At 41.9% G+C, this 20,860-nt stretch overlaps 1 protein-coding gene across 5 annotated transcripts in view; it reads left to right on the top strand.

Moving 5' to 3' along the window:
* The first annotated feature begins 662 nt into the window (after positions 1-662).
* The window catches only part of MICAL3 (microtubule associated monooxygenase, calponin and LIM domain containing 3), a 136,387-nt gene continuing 116,189 nt past the window's right edge, over positions 663-20,860 (top strand). For 4 of the 5 annotated variants that reach the window (XM_041398629.1, XM_041398628.1, XM_041398627.1 and 1 more), the window contains exon 1: positions 663-680. The gene's annotated coding sequence lies outside the window, so the exon portion shown is untranslated. The remainder of the gene's footprint in view (positions 681-20,860) is intronic. The other variant, XM_041398630.1, reaches the window with a different exon arrangement.

The raw sequence follows: 20,860 nt of genomic DNA, 5'->3' as shown, positions 1-20,860 counted from the left end.
GTCCAAATAAAACTTGTTTGCTACAAATGGAAAACAACTCTGAAGCATGCAATAAAACATTGTTTTGAATGTGGTAGGATGGAATAAGGAAATCCTAAAGAAAACTTCTGGGTACTTAATTGCCTCTAAATGGGAAGGGCACAACTCCTTTTTGTAGTTTGCAGTGAGGCGTAGAAATGCGGCATCTCGCTGACTGTACAAGTAGCAAACCTTTTCCCACTCTGTTCCCAAGGAATGCTCCAGTGTTTGTGCTGTCACCTCGTGTGCCAGGGCTATCTGCTTTTCTGGGCCACAGCCCATAAACCAAACCAGCCACTTTGGCTCTTGCTCTCTCAGCCATTTTCCTGTCCCGTCAGGAGAGCTCCATGTTTGGAGGAGCACAAAGCGCTGCGCGAGGCAGATAACCATGGAGTTGCTGTTTCCAGGAGAGGGCTTGGCTCTATCACCAGCTGCTGTCAGCTTGCCCTGGACTTTGTTACAGGACTGATAGTGCTCTCCAAGAGCCAGATCTTTGTGTCCCCGTGTTGAAGTGCTGCAGACTGGCTGGGGTGAGCTGTGTGCACACAATGTGTTTGTGCATGTGTATCCTCCCCTTGAGGAGAGCGGCATTTAACTGTAAAGTGAATTTGTCCTGCTTGTTTGGAGGTCTGCACTGGCATCTGTAGGAATAAGGAAGGAAGGTTGGTGGTATGGGCTGAGGCAGATGGGCAGGGTATGCAGCAGAACTTGGCTGAGGGCGTTCTTTAGTTTGGGATTTGTGACAAGTGCCCTTGCTTATGACTTTGCTGTTTTACTGTGAAGGTTTCTGGCAGTGTATGAGTGATTTCTTCCACCTGTATGAGTGGAAGTTGTCCTTACACTGATCAAGAATATTGGTGTCATCCTAAAATGTGAGGATGTAATGCTCTGCACTCCCAGTCTCTGAGGAAGCCTTTCTAGAATTTAGGAACAGTCTTAGCAGGAGCAGCTGGCTTTTTGTGGCACAGCATGCTTCTGGTAGGGCTTCCTGGAGGGCTTGAGGAAAACAGGATTCAAACTGTTGTAAGGCTCAGTGGGATTTAGATGTGCAGAACAAGGTCTTCTGAGAAGAGCTCATCTAATAGACCTTTAGAGGGCCTGTCTCAAAACATGGTTAGAGTTGAGATGTGCATTTTTGAAGAACTGACTAAAAAACTTTGGTTATTATAGAAGTACTAAAGAGAAAAGTGCCATAAAACTCAGGTACCAGCTTTTAAAATTTGAATGCCTTTGTGTCATGCAGCCATCTGTTATGTCACTTAGTAGCTCTGCCAATGTGATTAGGGTAATTTGGTAAATAAAGGGTTTGGTGTTAGGTTGTTTTTTCTTTTCGTTCATGGTTTATAATTTTCAGGGAATAAATTGGTAGACCCAAGAATAAGCTTGAAGTTAAATTCTACCATACGATGAGAAGCTTGAATCCTTGAAAACCTGTGACTCTGGACAAATCAGTTTATTGGAAAATAAACCTGATGATGGGTTCCAGGGTTGAGGATAGAGAGAGGGCTGTGAGATCTTGCTTTTAACTCCTGCCTCTGTTTCTCTGCTGATATTCTATCTCCCTTAATTTTTCCAGCACTGATGCTAGTGGTCCCCATTTGAATCTTAAGATAATATTCTTTCACAGGGCAGAGGTTTGGACTTTGCTTCATCAACCCTCACTTGCTGTGGTTTTGTGTGAAACAAAATATTTTGCTGATAAGTCTCCATTAGCTGGAATAAGTTGTTGACTTTTCAAAGGAAATATGATGTGGGATATACAGAGACCTTTACACTGAAAGTTCCTTTTGAAGAAGAGTTTTGTTTGTGTGAGAGTTAGGACTAAACTCTCACAGCTTTGCTCAGAGACTAAGCCTTGGCACCTGTTCATTTACACAGTAAACCTAGAGATGGTTCCCTCTGAGGCATGCCCCTGTTGATCAGACTTCACACATGGATTTAGCATGTGCATAACACAAGCAGTTTGGTCTCAAATATTGGCACTGGAGTCTATTCACTAACTGTTAAGTGAAGGTATTTTCTTGTCTAAGAGCTTGTTAATCCACAGTTATACAAATATCTTGATGGCGATTTATAGGATGCAAGTTGAAATGTCCCCTGGAATTGGCCTGCTAGCTATGAATTCTATAACCTTGTTGCTATAAAACTACCAAAGTGATTCAGTGCAAAATGAAGCAAATTTGCAAATCCCTTGTCTATCCATTGCCCAGGCAGCTTCTGGTCACGTTGCTCCTCTGGTAGGCTCTTTAGCTAAGAGTTCTTTGAAGACTGTAAGTAGTTGGTTTGTAGCCCTGAGGGGAGATTATCTTTCTGTGCTGAAGTTCAGGGACAGTTGGAGTTATTGCCTTCCTCAATTCCTCTTGTCTTAAAGCAGTAGGAATACGGGGAAGATTATACTGCCACTTGTGCTGTTAAGATAAGTTGGGCCTTCATCCTTCTAGGTTGTTATCAGTGATATTTCTATCAGTTTATCAAGTGAAGTAGCCTCTTAAAAGCACCCCAAGTCATATGTTTGTTTAGTGCTTACTGTAAAGCCTTCCTACTGGATTCAGGAACATTTCCAGAAGGACTCTTTGAAGTTCAGGGCAAGGTGAGGTTATTGTGTAGGAGAGCAACAGGTTTGCTCTCTGATTTCACTGAGTGCTTGTAGTGCTTCTTAATTGTGGGAAATGTTTGGGAATTGAAAAAATCACAGAATGGCTTTGGGCTGGAAGCAAGCTTAAAGGTCATCTAGTTCCAGCCCCCAGGAAGAGCTGGGGAGGGAATCTGTGCTGTTCAAAGAAGGGTATTTATAACATCACCAGAAAAGATAGGCTAGGAAAACAGCCTGGATAAGTCTGCTGGTCACTGGTGCTTTCCTTCCTGCCTGGAGTTGGGCTCAGGCTGATGTAGAGGAGTGACAGTAGATCTTTTCCTTTCCTATGTAATTAGGTAGTAAGAAAAACACCTTTACTGGGAGGGTGCTGAGGCTCTGGCAGGGGTTGTCCAGAGAAGCTGTGGATCCCCATCCCTGGAAGTGTTTGAGGCCAGGCTGCATGGGATTTGGAGCAACTTGGTCTAGTGGAAGGTATCCCTGCCTGTGATGGGGGGGCTGGAACTAGGAGATCTTTAGGGTCCCTTCCAACCCAAACCATGCTATGATTCTATGATTTTTCAAGCAGTATTACTTTAACATTTTTTCCCAGTCAGAACAACTCTCTTGTTGAATAAATGGATTAAAAAAATCAAAATCTTCTCTAGCCAAATGTGTGAACTTTGTGGTTCAGAAATTTGGTCATGATTTCAGACTGCTCTAGAATGCAGAGTAACAGGCTAAAATCAGTTATTCTTCTGGTTGTTGGAGAGTATACATAAGACTTAAAAGTTTGATTCCAGTTCTAATGCATTCAATCTAGAACTTATCTGATGTGGAGGTGCCATACTGAAGAAAATGCTGAGCCATAAATGTAAATACCCATGACTGATGGGAAGAAACTGAAGCTGTGTCTTAAAGTCAGCTGGTAGAGCTGTTGCCTTTCAGCCTAGTTCCTCCTTTCAGGAGTTTCGTGGTGCCCATGTACTGACCTCAGCTCTAGGAGAAGTTGGGTTTGTTTCAAATGACCAACAGCTGCAGATGTTATGCCTTTCTCAAGACACACCACCAAATATTATGGTTTTTTCTTAAATAACAATTGCTTAAAAAAGTAATGCAGCCAGTTATAAAATGTGCAAAAGCTTATATGAGAGACATAGTGTGTGATAAAGCATGAAGAACTCTGAGCTGACAAGATCTCGAGTCTTGAAGTGCTGCTGCATTTGGTGTTTAGTCCTCTAAGTAGTCAGGGTAAGGAGTATATGTGGGGAACAGTAACAATGGTAAAAAAGGCTGGAACTTGACATAAAAAAAGAACTGCTTTTGAATATGTAGCACCCAAATGCTCATATTTCTTAATCTGAAAAATAAATATCCCCGGGAGGGTGATGGTGGAAATCCACCTACCCATAAAAAGTAGTTCTGATATTCATGGGTTTCCCCACACTCCCAAAAAGTTGTTTTGGTGAAATGAACATAGCTATGTGGAATAGCTTTTGTCAAGGATAAGACAATAAGCCCAGAAATGTGACCTGTACAGGAAAGCTTCTGACAGGATATTTCCCAGAGGCTCTTGTACTAACCTGTTCTTCCTTGCTGGTGCAAAAATGTGGAGTGTGCAGGCCAGTCTTCTTTCCTCCGCTGAAATCTAAATTTGAAGGCTGGGAAAGAACAATATTTATTCCTTGAATCTCAAATTGTCCATAGCACAGCAGAGCCACTCATCATCCTTACATACTCTGACTGCTCCTAACTTGCACCAGTAGTGATGGGAAGCAGAACCCTGGTCACCTGGTGGTCTGTTTGATGGAAGAGGAATAGGAATGTCCAATGTAAATTTGATTCTTCCTGCCCCACTGTGCTGAGGGCTGTGTTTGAGCTCATGTGAATCTAAGTGCTTCATTACATGAATTGAAACCATGGCTGTACCTGTGTGTTGTTGAAAAGAAGCCATCCCTCCTTTTGCTTCCTCCTGCTTTGGATGCAGCCTCCTTTCCCTTTGTCTGTTCAAGGCATTCAAGCAATTCTGAACTTCAAATTGGGTAGGAGGGGGGTCTGTTTTCTGTCATTGTCTTGTATTCTGGAGGCTTGGTGTCTGTCACAGGTGCTCAAAAGTGTCAGTTGTGTTTTGTTTCTGGAAACCAGCACTTTTTTGTGTGTAAAATATGCCTTTGGCTTGAACAGCTAGATAATTTGTTTTGAACAGCCACAGGCCCAAATTCAGATGTTTCCTGCTTCAGAGAGCTTATTTGCAAATGACATTGCTTGCCTCATAACCTTCACTTAGTATCCTTTAGTCTAAAAATAATTGCTGCTTGTGTGAAATTTCAAGGACTTAAACTTTGTTGTTTTCAGCAGGAGACTCACAGGTTTTTTTAAAGATTGGTTCATGTAATAGTTTATAAACAAAAAATTCTGGCTGGACAATGGAACACTCAAAATCTGGCCCTTAGTAAACTGTTTATATATTACATATTTTGATGCACATGTTATTGTTCTTAAAGAGCATAAATATTAATGTAGTTTCCTCTCTGTCCCTTTAGGGCATATTTTTTCTGGGTCAAGAATTGGTCAAGAGGGCATGTAAGGTACCACAAATTGAGATATACTTAGATGTTATTTATCTCCAGGTCCTTGAGCAGCAGTAGTGAAACAAATCTTTGTGCTGTGTTCTTTTTCTCCCTTCGGAGTCTTTTCAGGACCGAGCCATTCGTGTCTGCTTGTTGCTGATCAAACAGTTTTGTTCTCAGTGTCTAAATGGCTTCAGAAATTAGACTTGAAAGGCTTGTGTGTTTCCCTCATTTTGTTTTGTTCTGTCAAGGTTGGGAGCACATCAGCTGTGGAGAGGAGGAACTCCAGGTTTGTAGCACAGCAGCTTTGGAGGGAGCAGGTCCATGTGTGAACGCCGCTTGGAGAGGCCTCTTTTTAACCAGAATGGTTAAAAAGGTGCTGGTGCAACGTGATTCATCCTAAGAGCTTTAATAGAGCAGAATGAAGGTAATTGTAGCTTCCCTCTTAATAACACCCAAGGCTAACCATGACACCCAAGGCTAACCATCTCTGGGCCTCTGAGGTGCATCAACCCGAGGGGAAGCTGTTGTGGCAGCCTCTGGGAACCCTGCTGGGGATGCAGGTCCTGTTGAGCTTGGATTCCCAAGGAGGGGAATCGCTTTGCCACTTGCCTTTGCAGAGCTCAGCATGTGAGCAGAGATTGTGGCAAAAATCTGAGCCAGGAGAGCAGCAGAGTGCACACTCTCTGACACTTCTGTGCTCTTCGGTGTTGTGGCAGAACCTTTTGTATTTTGGGGCTGTGGTTTTGTTTTATTAGTTGTCCTTAGTATTTCCTCCTGTGCCATCCTCAGAAAACAGTGAGGAAAACAGTGGTTGAGAGAATTCAGAGATAGTGCCATGGAAAAACTATTTAAAGGCTAATGAAAGCAGTCACCCCTAATGGACTTAGAATATTCTAATATTAGACCTAACACAAGTATTAAGCTGACGAGGTGTTGAAGCAGCACCTTTTTAGTCACATTCTCAGTGTAGTGAAGCTTGTCACAGGGTCTGCATGTACCAAACTGGGGTTTTGCTATTAACCTGAGCTGGGACAGCTGTCAAGAGTGTAAAGAGAGGAGTGTTTTCCAGCTCATGTGGCTGTGGATTCTTGATAAATAGCTGATTGGCAGGCTCTGTTGCTGTAGCAAGGGTGGGGGCTATCAGCTCTGTGGTGTTGCTTGTTCCTTTACATTTCAGGGTGGTAACTGGACCTGAAAGTGGTTGGGATTTTTTTTGTGGTCTTTTTAGTTGTTGGGGGATTTTTGTTACTATTTGGCAGATGATCTGCAGTATGATGGCAAGAAGTCTTGTCTTTTCCAAGCCTTGCCCAACCCTAGGAGCCAGAACTCTTCTGTCTGATGCTAAATTCATTTCTCCCACCCCTTATTGTTCAATCCTCACTTTACAAGCTGTTTGAAGAGCAGAGTTTTACCATGTAAGTAATCCTGAGAGGGTGAAGATAAAATCTTAAGTGAAGTTGCCAATCAGCAAAGGGATTAAAGAATGTCTTCTAAAATGTGCTGGGGTAATAGAAAATTCTGAATTTTCAAGGGGAGGAAAGGCGTGTCAAGACAAAGAAAGGAGAGTAATTTTGAGAGGCTTAAAGATGACTGTAAAAGCATATTTACTAGCTCTTCTGCTTTTCTGGGGGAGATGCCACAGTTAAAGAAGTTCCATGTCAAGAATTCCCCATGTTCAGGGATTACAGGCTGACTTGGCAAAGCTGAGAGTTGAGTGTGAAGCGCTTCAGTTTGGGGTCACCTGTCCAAACACAGCCTTGGTCAGCAGTGGAAGAAAGCTCTTGCCACAGGAGGTTTTTTAATGAAGTGAGCTGGCAATCTGTCAGGCTCTTAGGGCATGGGTTTCTGAAAACAACCATAAATGGTACTTGCAAATAAACTTGGAGTCAAAGAAAAAAACAGGTGTAAGTGATAATCTAAAGAAATGAAGTTGGGATACAGGGAGTAACAGGTTTGAGCACTCGTGCTTGTGCCGCTGATAAATGGGTTGTTCATCCATTCCTTCATGGACTTCAAATAATGAAGTTGGGATACAGGGAGTAACAGGCATTGAGCACTCGTGCTTGTGCCGCTGATAAATGGATTGTTTATCCATTCTTTCATGAACTTCAAATAAAAAAAACCCCAAAAACTAGTCAGTGAAGTGGTGAGAAACTTCTAACTACATCAGCTACATTTTCGCTGTCCAGATAAAAATAGAAACCTGTGTAGGTCAGGCCCCAGCAAATCTGTGCTTTCATGGTCAGAAATAGGCAGTCCTTGAGTTCCTTTTGACTCTATCACCTTTTATTGTGTAGAAAATTGCCACTTTTTTGGTTGTAGTGGCTTTTTCAGAGTCCCATCTAGCTCTCACTTGTGTATATTGTTCATCAGAGGTCTGCTGTGGTGAAATTGAGTTTGACTGGAGTTCACAGCCAAGTGCTTAGTTCCTGGGCAAAACTAAAGATTTCCTCTATTGTCCTCTTGGAAGCTTTACTTGGAATGTCCTTGCCCTTCCACCTACCCTTGGTGTGAAGGATGAGATAGTACCAGACTTTTTTCCACCTCTGCAGCCATTACTTGGGATTTAAAGTAATGGTTTTCCTGAGCAGCTGAGGAAATTGTCTTAGTGTGGTGCAGCATTTGCAAACAGCTCTTGCACTGCAATTTTCTTGTTGTCTTTTCCAGCCTTCTCATGTCTTTTTCCACCTTCCCCCACATGCATGATCTAAGCCAAGCTCGACACTGCTATTCATGCAAACCTAGATATTCCTTAGGGAAGAAACAACAAATGAAAGTAACTGACCCTGAAGCTTCTCACTGAGCATAGCAATGCTAAAAGCTGTTCTGCCTGGAGATGTGAACTTAAAATAGCTCTCAAACAAAACTGCCTTTTTTTGTCTTCTCCCTTTTTAGCCCCATCTTGCCACATTGTGGTCAGAAATGCTTTTTTAAAAAAGTTTGACAGTTCTGGATATTTTCTTTGTCTGAAACCAATGTATACTCTGACATGAAATCATCTGCTTTAGGGAGAGAGGAGAAACCAGCTGCCACATCATCAGGGTTCTGTCTGTACCACCCTGTGTGCATGTGATGGGAACACAAAAATAAGAATATTCAGTTTTTGCTGAAGTGTCTGTATGTGCTCTCAGAATTTCAGCTCAGTCTCGTGCCTCACTGCTATTCCAGTTGCCCACTGTTGTAATTGATTTACCCTTGCCCTTCAAAACACAGATGGGATTCCTGCTTTCCACCTGCACCTCTTTCCCTGGCTGCCAAGGAGAGCACAGTTGAATGGAGGAGCTGAACTCTGTCCATCCTGCTGGATGGGAGGCGGTGATGTAAGTGTGCATAATTGAAATGCATCCATTTCCCTGGAGTGCAGGATGGAGAGCAGTTCAGCCAGCAGGATATGTGCTCTTGCTCTACAGGAACACTGAAGTAAGGCAGCAAAAATGCACAAGCAGCTTGCTCTGCTGCACCACCTAAGTGACAGCAGCCTCAGCTGAGGATTTGGGAATTACTTGGAAGTGGCCTGATTTTGTGTTGCAATCAAATAAAGCTCCTCATGAGGAAGGCTTTGTGGAGCCTGTCGTAGCTCTCCTTTAAAATGGTGGCGAGCTGGCAAAACTGGGAGTTAAAAAAGGTGGAGATTAAAGACTTGAGACTGAACACAAACTGAATGGCACTAATTGAGATTAATTGTTGCTTTATCTTGTCCGGCAGTTTTTCAGTAATCTTTCATCTTGCTGCTTTGAAGAGTAAATAGCTTTTATAGTGAGGACAGTGTGTGCTTTTGTGGCTGTAGGATTGTATCCAACTAAATTTGTTCCTCTCAAAGGTCTCCCTTCTGGACCTTTGGGAGCACTTGTTACCTGTATAACTCAGAGTTAATGATGCCACATGAAAATCCCTGCTGATTTCAAAAGTAAGATCTAACCTGGGTTGTCTACTTGAGTCATAACCTTTTAGAAATTCTGGAGAACAGTGTATTTTGGCTCTGGAAAGAAAGATGAAAAACCATTGTAGAAATGGTAGCTGTTTAAGCTGTGGTTGCTTTCTGCCTGCTTAGGCAAGGCCTAATTAACTGCTTTCTTGCAAACATATAATAATTGTGATATCTTTAGCTGCTTTGTGGTACAACTTCACCCCATGAAAGACAGAACTTCACAGCTGGTTTGCATTCTCCTGAACAAAACATAGTCCAGGAGAGTAGGCATGCTCTGGAGCTCTACTCTTTGTGTAGCTTGCTACCTGAAGATGGTAAGTCAGATAGGCTTTCAAGCTGAATTAAAGTATGGAAATTAGGTTTTTGACCATATTTTTGATTCAGAGCTGTATTGGTAGCTTATAATTTTTTTTCATTGAGAGAAACTCTCTAGTGTAAATAAGGTATGAAAGCCTGTGAAGTGTTGCTCTGAATTCTTAGATAATTAGATGATCACACATAAAATAGAGCAGGTGTCAGAGCCTAAAGGTTGATCTTTTCCAAGTTACAATACACCCAGTGTACTGTTTGCCACTACAGACGGGGCTGTAATTATGTCGTGTTTGTGTACTTGCCTTTTTTTATCCTGTGCTTATCTCTGCCTCTCCATCTCAAATCTGTGCAAGGAAGCTTGCCAATCAGTTGGCACAGATATTCTATGCTCCCTGTGTTAGAATTCCAGAAGAAAGGGGTTCAGGGTTGTCTTTTGTCTTGTTCCATAGCTGAGTGGAAGAGGGCTTGAGGGGGAATGTCTTGGGACACTTAGAGAAAGTCTCAGGTGCTGACCTGTGACCTTAGTGGGACAAATATATTTGTCAGACACCCCACCAAGAGCTCTGAGGACACTCATGGAGAGTGGGAAGAATATTGCCCTTCAAATGTTCTGTCTTAGCCATCAAACCTTGTGGTCCTTTACATCCCATGTATGTATCCCATCTTATTACCCTTGCACAAAAATAAATCTGTGGATATTTGTATGATTTTCCTGTAAAATTATAAGAAACATAATCTAGACAGCTAAAACTTACTCCTCCTGTTATTTTTTTAAGTAGTCTAATTTTAAATTACTTGAACAACAGACTTCCACAACTTCCCTTGAGTGTGCCAAGTTGATAATAGAGCAAACATTGAATTGGACTCTGTTCCACAACAGCCCTGATGTGGGTATGAGCTTTTCTGTACTGCTTTGTCACAGTTTCTGATGGCAGCCCTTTGGACTGCTCTAATTGATGTTTCTCCAGAATTTTTTTGAAAGTTAGTTAGCTGTAGCCCTAAAAAGTACAGTTAGGGTCCTGGAGCAAAAATCTGCTTAGTGTACAGCTACAGTGAGTGCAAGAAGAAGGCAGTGATAAATCTACAAGTTTTTAAAACTGAAGTTAAATATGAGGATGTTAAAAGAGCAATTGGAGACTTTCTTAAAGGGGTAAGCAAGATGAAATATGTCTGCATTTTTAAGGGGTGTGTCCTTAAAGCATGCAGAAGATGTAATGGGTAGGTCCAGACAAATAATTTTTATTCTTTCTTTGGCTGTTAAGCAGGATGGCTTCTTGGCTTTGCTCATGCAATTTCTAGTTAAACTTTGTGGTAATGCAACTTTAAAAAAAGGAACTTGTTTTCCCAGACATGTCATACTGAGGTGATTGAAACTGCAGGTTTGTTTTTTTTTATTTAAATGCTGACATAAATATTTTCTTCTGCCAAGACCTTGCTGATTTTTAATTTTTTTTTTTCAACTTTCACTGACTTTGAAATTTTTTTTTTTTTTTTTTAATGCTGACATAGATATTTTCTTCTGCCAAGACATTGCTGATTTTTAATTTTTTTTTTCAACTTTCACTGACTTTGAAAACTAAGGGAGATTTATGTATTTCTTACAGCCTCTGCCCTAAGTTATAAAGATATGGATATCTTCATGATTTGCATGAAACAGCTGAAGATCCCACAATTACCTAAGGGATGGATCTCATCTCACCACAAACCCTGTGTTTGTTTTCCTCTTCCATTTCTCTTGTGGTGGTTGTGCCATGTGGGGAGCCAGGTTAAATCTCTGACCTGACTGAAGGGGCTGCTTGTGTTTAGTTAGGCAGGGGAGTTTCCATCATGGTCTTCAGCTGAAAAGCACAGCTTTCCAAGCATTCCCAAAGTCAGGGGGAAGGGAAAGCAATACCATTCAGTTGTAGCATGAAATAGATATCCTAGATAAATAGATTTAAGCAAAGCATGATCCATATGTATGGAGCTCGGGATGCATCTGCTGGTACAGCCTCCAGTTATACATTAACAGGAAGCTTGTGTGGCTACATTTCCAACCACAAAAGTGCTGTTCCTTTCTGCATTATCATCAAGTACTTTATTAAATCATATCAGCTGGTATTATTAACCCAGTGAAACCACAGGACTGGAAGAGAAAGTTGTAAAATTCAGGAACTGGTTCTGATGAGCAAGCTTGTTGTCTTTGGCCTTTCTCAAGGTGGAAATGTCTGTTAGCATTTCTTCTTTGGACATAGGTACTGAATTTTCTCTTGGTCATTTTTGACTGAGATTGCACTGAACGTTCTCAGTTTTAAGAAATGTACACTTCAGTGACAAGAATACATTTGGAAATTTAGAATGAAAACCTATCAAGACAAAAATAAAAGCTAAACAGACTGTATTCCTTGTTCTGTTCTTGTAGTACTATAAATGTAGGAGAAGTCTAACACTTGATTCTTCTGAGATATATTTACAGAGTTGAGTGTAGCTGACTTGCTGGTGATGGATAACAGCTTTCCCTTTGGAATCTCCAGTGCCATTCCAGTGCAATTATTGGTGACCAAAATAATCTGGGAAGAGTGTCCTTAAACTTCTGGAAGAAGATTTCTCTGTCCCCATGCTAGAAACTATTCCCTGCACTGTTCTTGGCAATTTGGAATGGAGAGGTGGTACTGCAGGGAATAGCCCTTCTTCCTAGAAGGGTTTCCCCTTCATGGAAGGACCTAAAAACAAAGGGGGGAAAAAAAGAAAACCACCAACTATGGCTTTTCCTGCTCATTGTTTGTGGCAGATTCAAACCTTAAAAGAATTAAACCAGTTTTGGTTCCCTTATCTCAAAATTTCATATAATAATAATTTGTAAAGTATTACTAGGGATATCAAGATATGGAAGAATAATTTTTTAGTGTTTTTAATTTAAAATGAATGTAATTTAAAAAATAATTTTTGGTCTTTTAAAGAAACCTACACTCCTTTTTCCTTCTTTAAGTAGTGAACTGGAAAGCTCAAGGATGCATTGAAATATTAATAATATAATTAATATTATAAACTTATAATTAATTTACATGAACTTAACAATGGTAAGGTAGCATGTTTTAAAATTAGGCACTTCTATTCCTTCCAAAATCTTAAAGCCATAGTCAGGGGTTTGTATGTGAAATGGACTTGAAAGATTTTAATTTGGAGGATTGTAGCAATAATTTGCAAACGAATGTGTCTCCTTGGGTTATGCTTGTGATTTACTACATGAGGAGCCAGGTCACTAAAGAAAAAACTTCGCATAAAATCTGGAATACTTGATATTGAAACTGCATGTGTGCATATTTCTCTCTTTAAATGAAAATGAGCCTAGAATTCCTGACTCATTCCTGACTTTCCTTTTTGTACAAAGGGAAGGATGAGTATATACGTATGAAATGCAGAAGAAACTCAGTAAATACTTCTACAGTCACTAGCTGACCTCTTTATGCTAAAGACTCCATTCAAGTTCTGGCTGAAGTTGTTGGCTGGGATATTTTCTTCCAAGTTTCAGCATAAATTCCTAAGTTTTCAAGCAAGTGTGCACCATGACAGGGTATGGTAATGTGGTAGCTGAATTTAGCCTTGGACCCCTACCTGGGCTGCCTGCTGGGGGAAGGGAGACACTCCCTGTCCTGTGCAGAGGACACCAGAGAAGTTTTCGCATTTTCAGTGCTTGTGGTATCCGTGTCTAGACTAAGCCTTTTCTAAGTCTAGACTGAAGTTTTTTCCCTGGAAAAGACTTAGCGCTGCTTTCCCTGTTTGCCAGAGGATTTGAGTCGAGGTAGTTGTTTTCTAAATAAGCACACACAAATTATTGGTTATTTTCTTTTACCAAAAGTTCTTTGTAGTATGGACCTTTGACTGGAGACCTTCAGTGTTCCAGTGGGACTTGGTGAAATGTTCTGTGTGGAACAGTTGTGTATCACCCGGCATGTTACCTCGAGGAACCATTGCTCAGGACTTGTTTGCCCACAGGATCAGACTTGGTGTTTCCGTGGCTGGTGATTGGTTTGAGGCCAGTTGCTGAAAGCAGTCTCACTCAATCTTTCCCAGGCCTTGCCCCTTTAGAAGTGCTGAGGTGATTAACTTCACTTTTAGACTGCTGGTGGGAAGGCACTTCCAGCTTTGCCCTGGTAATCTTCTCAAATCCTGTGGCCAGACCCTCCTGTTAGGGGGTGAGGAAAGAAGGACCCTGGTGTAAGAGGGCTGATCTGCTGGAGGTTCTCCCGTCCCACATGCATGTGTGTAGTAGATTCCCACTAAACAAGGCTTTTTAAAAATCTGCTTTTTGCAGGGTCAGCCTGTTCTGCTGGTTTCTTAACCTCTCTTTTCCCCATGAGTGACCTTTTCTTTCCTAGCAAAATCACTTATTTTACTTGAGTACTTCTAAGTAGCTACCATAACCTGGGACTAGAAACAGTAAACAAGGCTTTTTAAAAATCTGCTTTTTGCAGGGTCAGCCTGCTCTGCTGGTTTCGTAACTTGTCTTTTCCCTATGAGTGACCTTTTCCTTCCTAGAAAAATCACTTTTTTGCTTGAGTACTTCTAAGTAGCCACCGTAACCTGGGACTAGAAACAACTTCTCATCCCTGGGGTGAGCTGTACTTTATTGATTGTGTTCTTTAGATATCAAAATTAAAATGGCAACCCTGCAAGAGCTAAAGCCCCTTGATTACACCAAAACTGAATCAGGGGTCTTTGGATTCTACACACAGCTACTGTTCTAAATCATATTGACACATTGCAAGTCATCCAAAAAGTAGTTTTCTAAAGGCAGAGGTAGGTAATTTAAAATTGAAGTGATACATTTTTGATTCTTCTCTGTACATCATCTTTCCTCACAGCCTTGTAACACCCCCAGTGCAGGATAAGAGAGTAATCTGTGGCTTTGAACTGTCTATTTAAAACCTTGTGGTTCACTTGCCAGCTGCATAGCTATTCCTTGTTGCCCCATTGCCAGGAATTGCACTCTGCCTTTGGAAAACATAGCACGGAGTTTTTGATCCTAATTTTTTTGTTGTTAGGTGTGAATATCCTTTTTTATGTCATTAGGTACCTCTTCCATCTTGCAGCTTGTAAGAAAATCACATGTTCTGGATCAACATCTGGACCAACATGACACTCGATCACTTCTTGAGGTTCTCTTAAATGTTATTTTTTTATTCTGGCAGTGCTTGTTTACTGCAAAGTCAGATATCACCGAACTTGACCAGTAAGAACTGTTTCCAAGGAGAGAAGAGGCAGTTTAGTTAAACCCTTGCTCTAGGTGCTGCCTTTGTTTAGGGAGTAGAATGTAAAAGGGGATTCAGAGCTCCAGTACTATCTGCTAGAGCAGCTTCATGTGTTGTCCTCATGGGTTAAGCTTTCTTTTGTTTAATGTTCCATTAGGCCTGGGAATAAACAATTGAGTTTGTTTCAGGGTAAGGAGGAAATCTGAGGACCTTACGAGTTTCATGAATATAGGGGAAAAAGTGACTTGCTGTTTTTGGCACCCTTGACTTTACCTTTTAGGGTGATGTGTGCTGGGACTTGAGCATCTATCCTCTCTTGTATTGCCTGGTTACATAAAAATTAATCTGCCTGGAGGTTAAATATGCAGGTCTGTCTGTTGCAAGAGATATTATGTTAGGCTTAAAACATCCCTTGTGACTCCATCCTTGGAGATACTCAAATCCCGACTGGGCACAGTCCTGAATAACCTGTTTTAGCTGACTCTGCTTTGAGCAGTGGGATCAGTTTAGGCAATCTCCAGAGGTCTTTTCCAATCTTAATTATTCTGTGGTTCTGTGACTCACAATTTCTTAGTTTGACCTACTCCTTAAGCAAGAGTTTTAAACAATATGGATCGGTGTAGTTCCCTAATCAACAGCCAGATCAAGTTTCTTAACCAAGAAAAGAAAAGGAAACATGGATCCAGCAGGAATTATCTGTCTTTTTCTGCAGCCAACTACTGATCTGATGAAAGCTAATGGTGTGGCAGGCCTCCAGCTTAATCCTGTCTGGGTCACCTTAGTACTGACTCCAGTTGTTGAGTGTAGCCTAGTTGGGACAGCCTAGTTTTTCTCTGCATGCACTGGGCTGTTTTTCCATTAATGGGTTGTAACTACTTGTGCTCAGTGAAGGAAGCCAGGAGAGGAGTGTGCTGGAAGCTTCTCTGTGCTCCACTCTCTCTGTAGAAAAGACCACTGAGAGAACGAGCCAGGCAGCCTGGTCATTCCAGTGAGAGTGGAAACTGCTTTTGTTCACTTCAGGTGGTCATTTGTGTGTCTGTGGACATCACACCCAACACTTGTCAGGCTGACCTGAGGTGGGATTGAAATAGAGGTGGGCACAGATGGTGTGTGAGGTTCAGTTCTAAGTGAAAGTCAAACTCCCCTTTAGTAATGGATTGGGTTTGTTTGCAGGTGTTCAGCATCCCCGCCTGCCTCGCTGCAGGTTGCTTTGCAGGGTTGTCAGTTTCTCCCACGCATTCCCTGTGTGGCTTTAAATTCTTCCAGGGAAAGCAGCCTTTAATAGCAAGGCACCTGTTTTTTTGTTGGCCATTTTCATTAGATGCTACCTTGCTCTGAATTTGCTTACGTAAGCTCGTGTTAATGTGGCATGTGGTGTAGCTAATAAATAGCTCTGTGCTAGAGGTGAACTGCCTTGTCCTCTGGAGTGGAGGAATGTGGAGTCTAATGCTTAGATCTGGGCACACAGAATCAGTAAGTGCTGGGTGAGTCCTTGGACAGGGTGTGTGGGTACCATAGATGTTTTCTCCAGCATGTCCTGTGACTTACTGGGATACCACAGTGTTGAATAACCTTGGGCTTACTCCCCACAGTCTGCAGTGAGATGAGCTCTACACTCTCCATGGAATAGCCTGGCAGGCTGTTTTCTCCAAAGCCAGCAAGTGTTGTGGCCGTAGGGGCATGTGGAAGCACTGGACCAGGTAGGAGTCCAAGCTACAGAAGGGAGCACCTCTTGTGTCCAGTGAACAATGCTGTATTATGCTTGTCAAGGCCAGAGTTTCACATTTCATTGCAGCTGGATACTGCAAACTTGGTGCTTTGTTCTGTTTCTCTAAGATACTACTGCATCTCAATCTATGGCTGTTTATAGATGTGCCAGCAACCTTGGACTGAAGTCAGACATGTCTGAATACTGATCTTTCTGTTAAACTTGAGACCCTGCTGATCTGCTTAATGGCTGTATTACTGTCACATCTAAGGAGTTAGCCAGGGGACTAATGAAAGTGAAGTTACTGTTGCATAGAATATGTGGAAAAGGGAAAACCAAGCTTGTTCAAGATCACATTAAAGCAATGCTGAATCAACCAGCTCTTGGGGTATTTTAGATGTTTCTAAGAGCAATTCAAAGACAGGAAATAATTTTTTTTCTTTTGGGATAATGGACTCCTGGGCAACATATAATATGTGCTTGGAGCACTTAGAACAGTACTTATCTCTTAAATTCTCTTATGTAATTTGGTGAAGTGATTATACCTGCATAACTTGTCGTCATCTTACATTCCTTTATTAGCTGTGAGGACGCAGATGTGGCATAAGTTGCCTGAAGTATTGCTTTGCATAGCATAGCTTTACCATTGAGGGAAAACAACATTCAAATTTCATTTTCCAAAGTAAACAACACGCAGGAGTATACCAGCAGCTTTTACTAAGCTGTTCTACCCAAAGCACAGTTTTCTTGAAATTGCATGAACAGCCTTTCCAAACAGCACTGTTATCAACACTGTTTCTGGCAGCTCTATATACACAGGCAAAATTCTGGAAGTCTCTTGCCACCTTCAGCTTTCAAGGCTGTAATTCTTTAAAACAGAGGAAGAAGCAAAATTCCATCCATCCTGTCAAGGAAACCGAGTTTCAAATGACAGGGTCACCTCCCTCAGGCTTCTTCCCACCCCACACACTCTGTCAGAGCACAGAGGGTTACAGAAATGGCTACAGTATCAGCTGCTTTCACAGAATTTCCACTTCATGCAGCTGAAGGCCTTGAACCTGATAATTTTGCACAGCCTTTAGTGACCTTTCAATAAAGCTGTTTTGTTTTGCATCCATGTTTGCAGTCATGGTAAGCAGCGTGTGATTCTGGCTTGGCACTGTGCTTCTATTGCCACGTTTACATCTATACAGTAATGTCAAAGCCCTGGACTAGTTTGAAGGCAAATCCTAGCATGTGTTCTGTTTCTCTTCAGTCTCAGAAAACTCTTTTTTCTTAATAAACTGACTAATTACCTTGGATTTTCTTGTTGGAGAGTGCTTTAGAGCCCCACTTCCCTGATTTCTAATACTGAGTTGCAGGACAAAAGCCAACACATTTTTCTGCCACTCCTGGAGGTGTTCTACCTTATTTTTCTTATATTGATATAAGTAGGTCAGGAAGTAGAGGAGACTGGAAGGGCTGATCACAGGTGCTGGCCACAGCCTGTGGGAATCTTCTCCATGAAGCTCCACCAGTCTCCTGGCCCATGGCATCGATATTGCATCAGAAAAAACTGCTGCATCCAAATACCAGATTTGTTTCTTTGACGAAAAGACCAAATTGTGTTTGGAAGGGGAAGAAACTAGTTTTGGGGGAAGGGTTACTGCTCCTGCTCTTAAAGGATCAGGGCTGTATTTCTCTGCCTGTGAGACCAGCTCTACCTTTACATTGGTATTCTGTAGAGAGAACTAGAACTCACAGGATGCACATGAAATTAAATTCAATAGCGTGAGGCAATCTGATGGCCTTTCACTTGGAAATAAGCAAAAAAGGAGAAAGAGTGTCTCCTGTGATCAATGAGTACATTAAAATTTATGCTAGTTGTGGATTGTAGAGGTGGAAGAGGCTAAAGCAATCCCAGAATGGGCAGGAGAGGGAAAAGAAAGCCTGTCTTAGTCCAAGAGAGCTTGATTTGACCTTAGCATAATGAAGGCCAAGGGGAGATGTGACATTGTCTATAAATATGTGCGGGAAGGGAGGGAAAGCTTTGCATAGGTCAGCATCATCACAGGAACAGAGAGGTATAACTTGGCCTGGAAATGAAAAGAAAGCTATTGATCATAAAAACAACTGGCTCAGGAAGAAATGTCTGAGTTGATAACAGGGATGAGACATAAAGCATTGGTAATCTCACTGGGCACAGCGTGATAAGGTTAGGAAATTGCCCATTTTTATCAGCATTAGATCCTTTTGTCTGCCTTTTGTTCTTCAAATGAGTATTTCCCTCTTATTCCCTATAGTTACAGAACATAATGTAAAAGTTACCACAAAATGTGTGTGCCCAGACACTGGTGTCAGCCAGGGAAGGGAAATGAACTTTCATGATGGCAATGCCCTTAACAACTTCAACTTTTGTTCAGCCAGGCAGATGGTCACTGTAGGCCTCTTCCAACTGGAATAGTCTGTTCTATCCTCAAAAATAAACAGGAGTGTTACAGAAATTAAAGGTTAAAAGCAAACATTGCTTATTACTTGTGGTCACTCCCAAGTATTTCAAGAACCAAATGCTGAAGAGTTTTCTGGTTTGTCCCAGGAAATGAGAAATTTTTCTCTACAGTTAGCCAGATCTTTTGGGTCTATGGAAAAAACACATGATAATTTCTGGGGTGTATGTGTGGGAAATGACAGGGGAGTGGAGAGTAGACATGGATTTTACTGGTAGCTCCCAGTGTAATAAGAAACAAATCCTTCACATTTCTCAGTCCTTAAATTGGAGAAAATGAATCCTTCTTAACAGAATTTATTTCTGTTAGCATGAACTAATAGTAAATATATAGATACTAAATTGTTTACTGCCAGTGAACAAATAGAGAGAGGGTAGTTTTAAAGACCCCAGGTTGTTCTGTGCAGTTAATGTTCTCCAGGAGCACTGTATGGATTTACAGGAAAGCGGTTACTGTCGTGCTGCCACCACTCTTGATCATTCCCAGTTTACAGAGCTGTGCTCTGCTACCAGTCTGTTCTGGCTGACTGAGCCTGAAAGCAGGAGTTGAATGAAGTTGAAGGAAATACTTCTGAATTTCAGTATTTTTCTTTTCAGATACACCAGCAGCGGCCTGTTGGTATTGTCACTGAGAAAGTCACAAGTGACCTGCAGTCTCCTGTGCTCTTTCTTGCTGCATTAAAAGCATTTTGGAAAAGGGTCATTCTGGCTGGTGCTCAAATACAGGATGTTATGGAATAAGATTATGGAAATTACACAGTTTGAGTCCGAGGTCCAGAACTGAATCATCTGCCAGTGGAAATACTGAAGTGCCCTACAGGACAGATCCTGTGAGCAGCACAGGAGCAGAGCAGTGCCTCAGTCCTGTCAAGCCACGCTGGGCAGTGATTGTTTCACAGTGCTGTCTGTGAGCATGGTGGGCTTTGCCTGCTGAGGAAGTGCACACAGATGTGTTGCACAAAAAGTGCTCACAGCTCCCTGGGTGAGGGCTCTCAGACCTGCATTAAGCAAAGGGAATGCCTGTGCCCCCTCAGAGGGCTGCTTTCTCTGCCAGATATCCTCAGCTGAGCTATCTGCCTCAGACCCCCAGATATCCTTGCAGAGGAATGACCTTTATCCAAAGCAGGATGGAATTAAAAAGGCTGGACAGAACAGGACTTGAGGATAAAAGGCAAAGAGAAATGTGTCCTCGCTACTAGGAATCAATTCTGCCAATGGCATCTTTACACTTAGGTTGGATTTAATCTCTGACTAATTCGTACCAAGTCTTTTCATGTCCCCACCAGAGCAGCTGTATTTGAGGAGACTGGTAATGTCTGCCTCTGGAAGTGATGACTGCCATCTTCTTCCAGGAGCTGCTTGCCAGAGCCTCGGGGAGAGGAGAGTAAATCACAGAACCACCTCCAGCTCCTTCCTCTAACTGATTTCCTAACAGATTTTCATTCGCTCCAGGCACTGAGCTTGGCATGGGCTTTGCTGAGAGAGGCATCCTGCGGGTTCCAGGGCTGCAGGGAAATTGCTATCTGGGCAATTGAAACTGCTCAGTGTTTACTGGGAGTCAAATGTCCAGCCAAGTGGGGAAGGTGCTGCCTGGTTGCTATTTATAACAGACGTACAGTATGTGCAATTGGTATTATCTGATATCCGGGGCCGAACGGAAAGGTGGGTGTTGTGGGTTTTGGTTTTGCCATTTTCTGCCTACAGTTTGGATTACTTTTCAAGATTCTGGTGTATTTTGTAGCATGAGAAAATGCCAACTCTTTATTCTGTCTGTTTGTCAAGATGCAGCCAAAATGTTGAGCTAGTTATTTGCATACAATACGTTCCTGTCTCCTGGTAAAAGCTTTCCTTGTACCTCTGAGGAATATGAACGATGGGGAAGCATTAGACACAGCAGATTGTGTAACAGAGACAAACTTTCATTAAGTTGCTAGATTTCATCAGTTGTCATGTGATGGTCTCACAGCTAGTTAGTCACTAAGGAATTGGATTTTGCTTAAAATTATTATCCTTGCTCAAGGCTGTGGAGCATG

The sequence above is a fragment of the Onychostruthus taczanowskii genome, unplaced genomic scaffold, assembly GCF_017590055.1.
Source record: "Onychostruthus taczanowskii isolate IOZ18803 unplaced genomic scaffold, ASM1759005v1 scaffold15, whole genome shotgun sequence".
Classification (NCBI taxonomy): domain Eukaryota; kingdom Metazoa; phylum Chordata; class Aves; order Passeriformes; family Passeridae; genus Onychostruthus; species Onychostruthus taczanowskii.
This window is presented reverse-complemented; position numbering and strand designations above follow the sequence as displayed.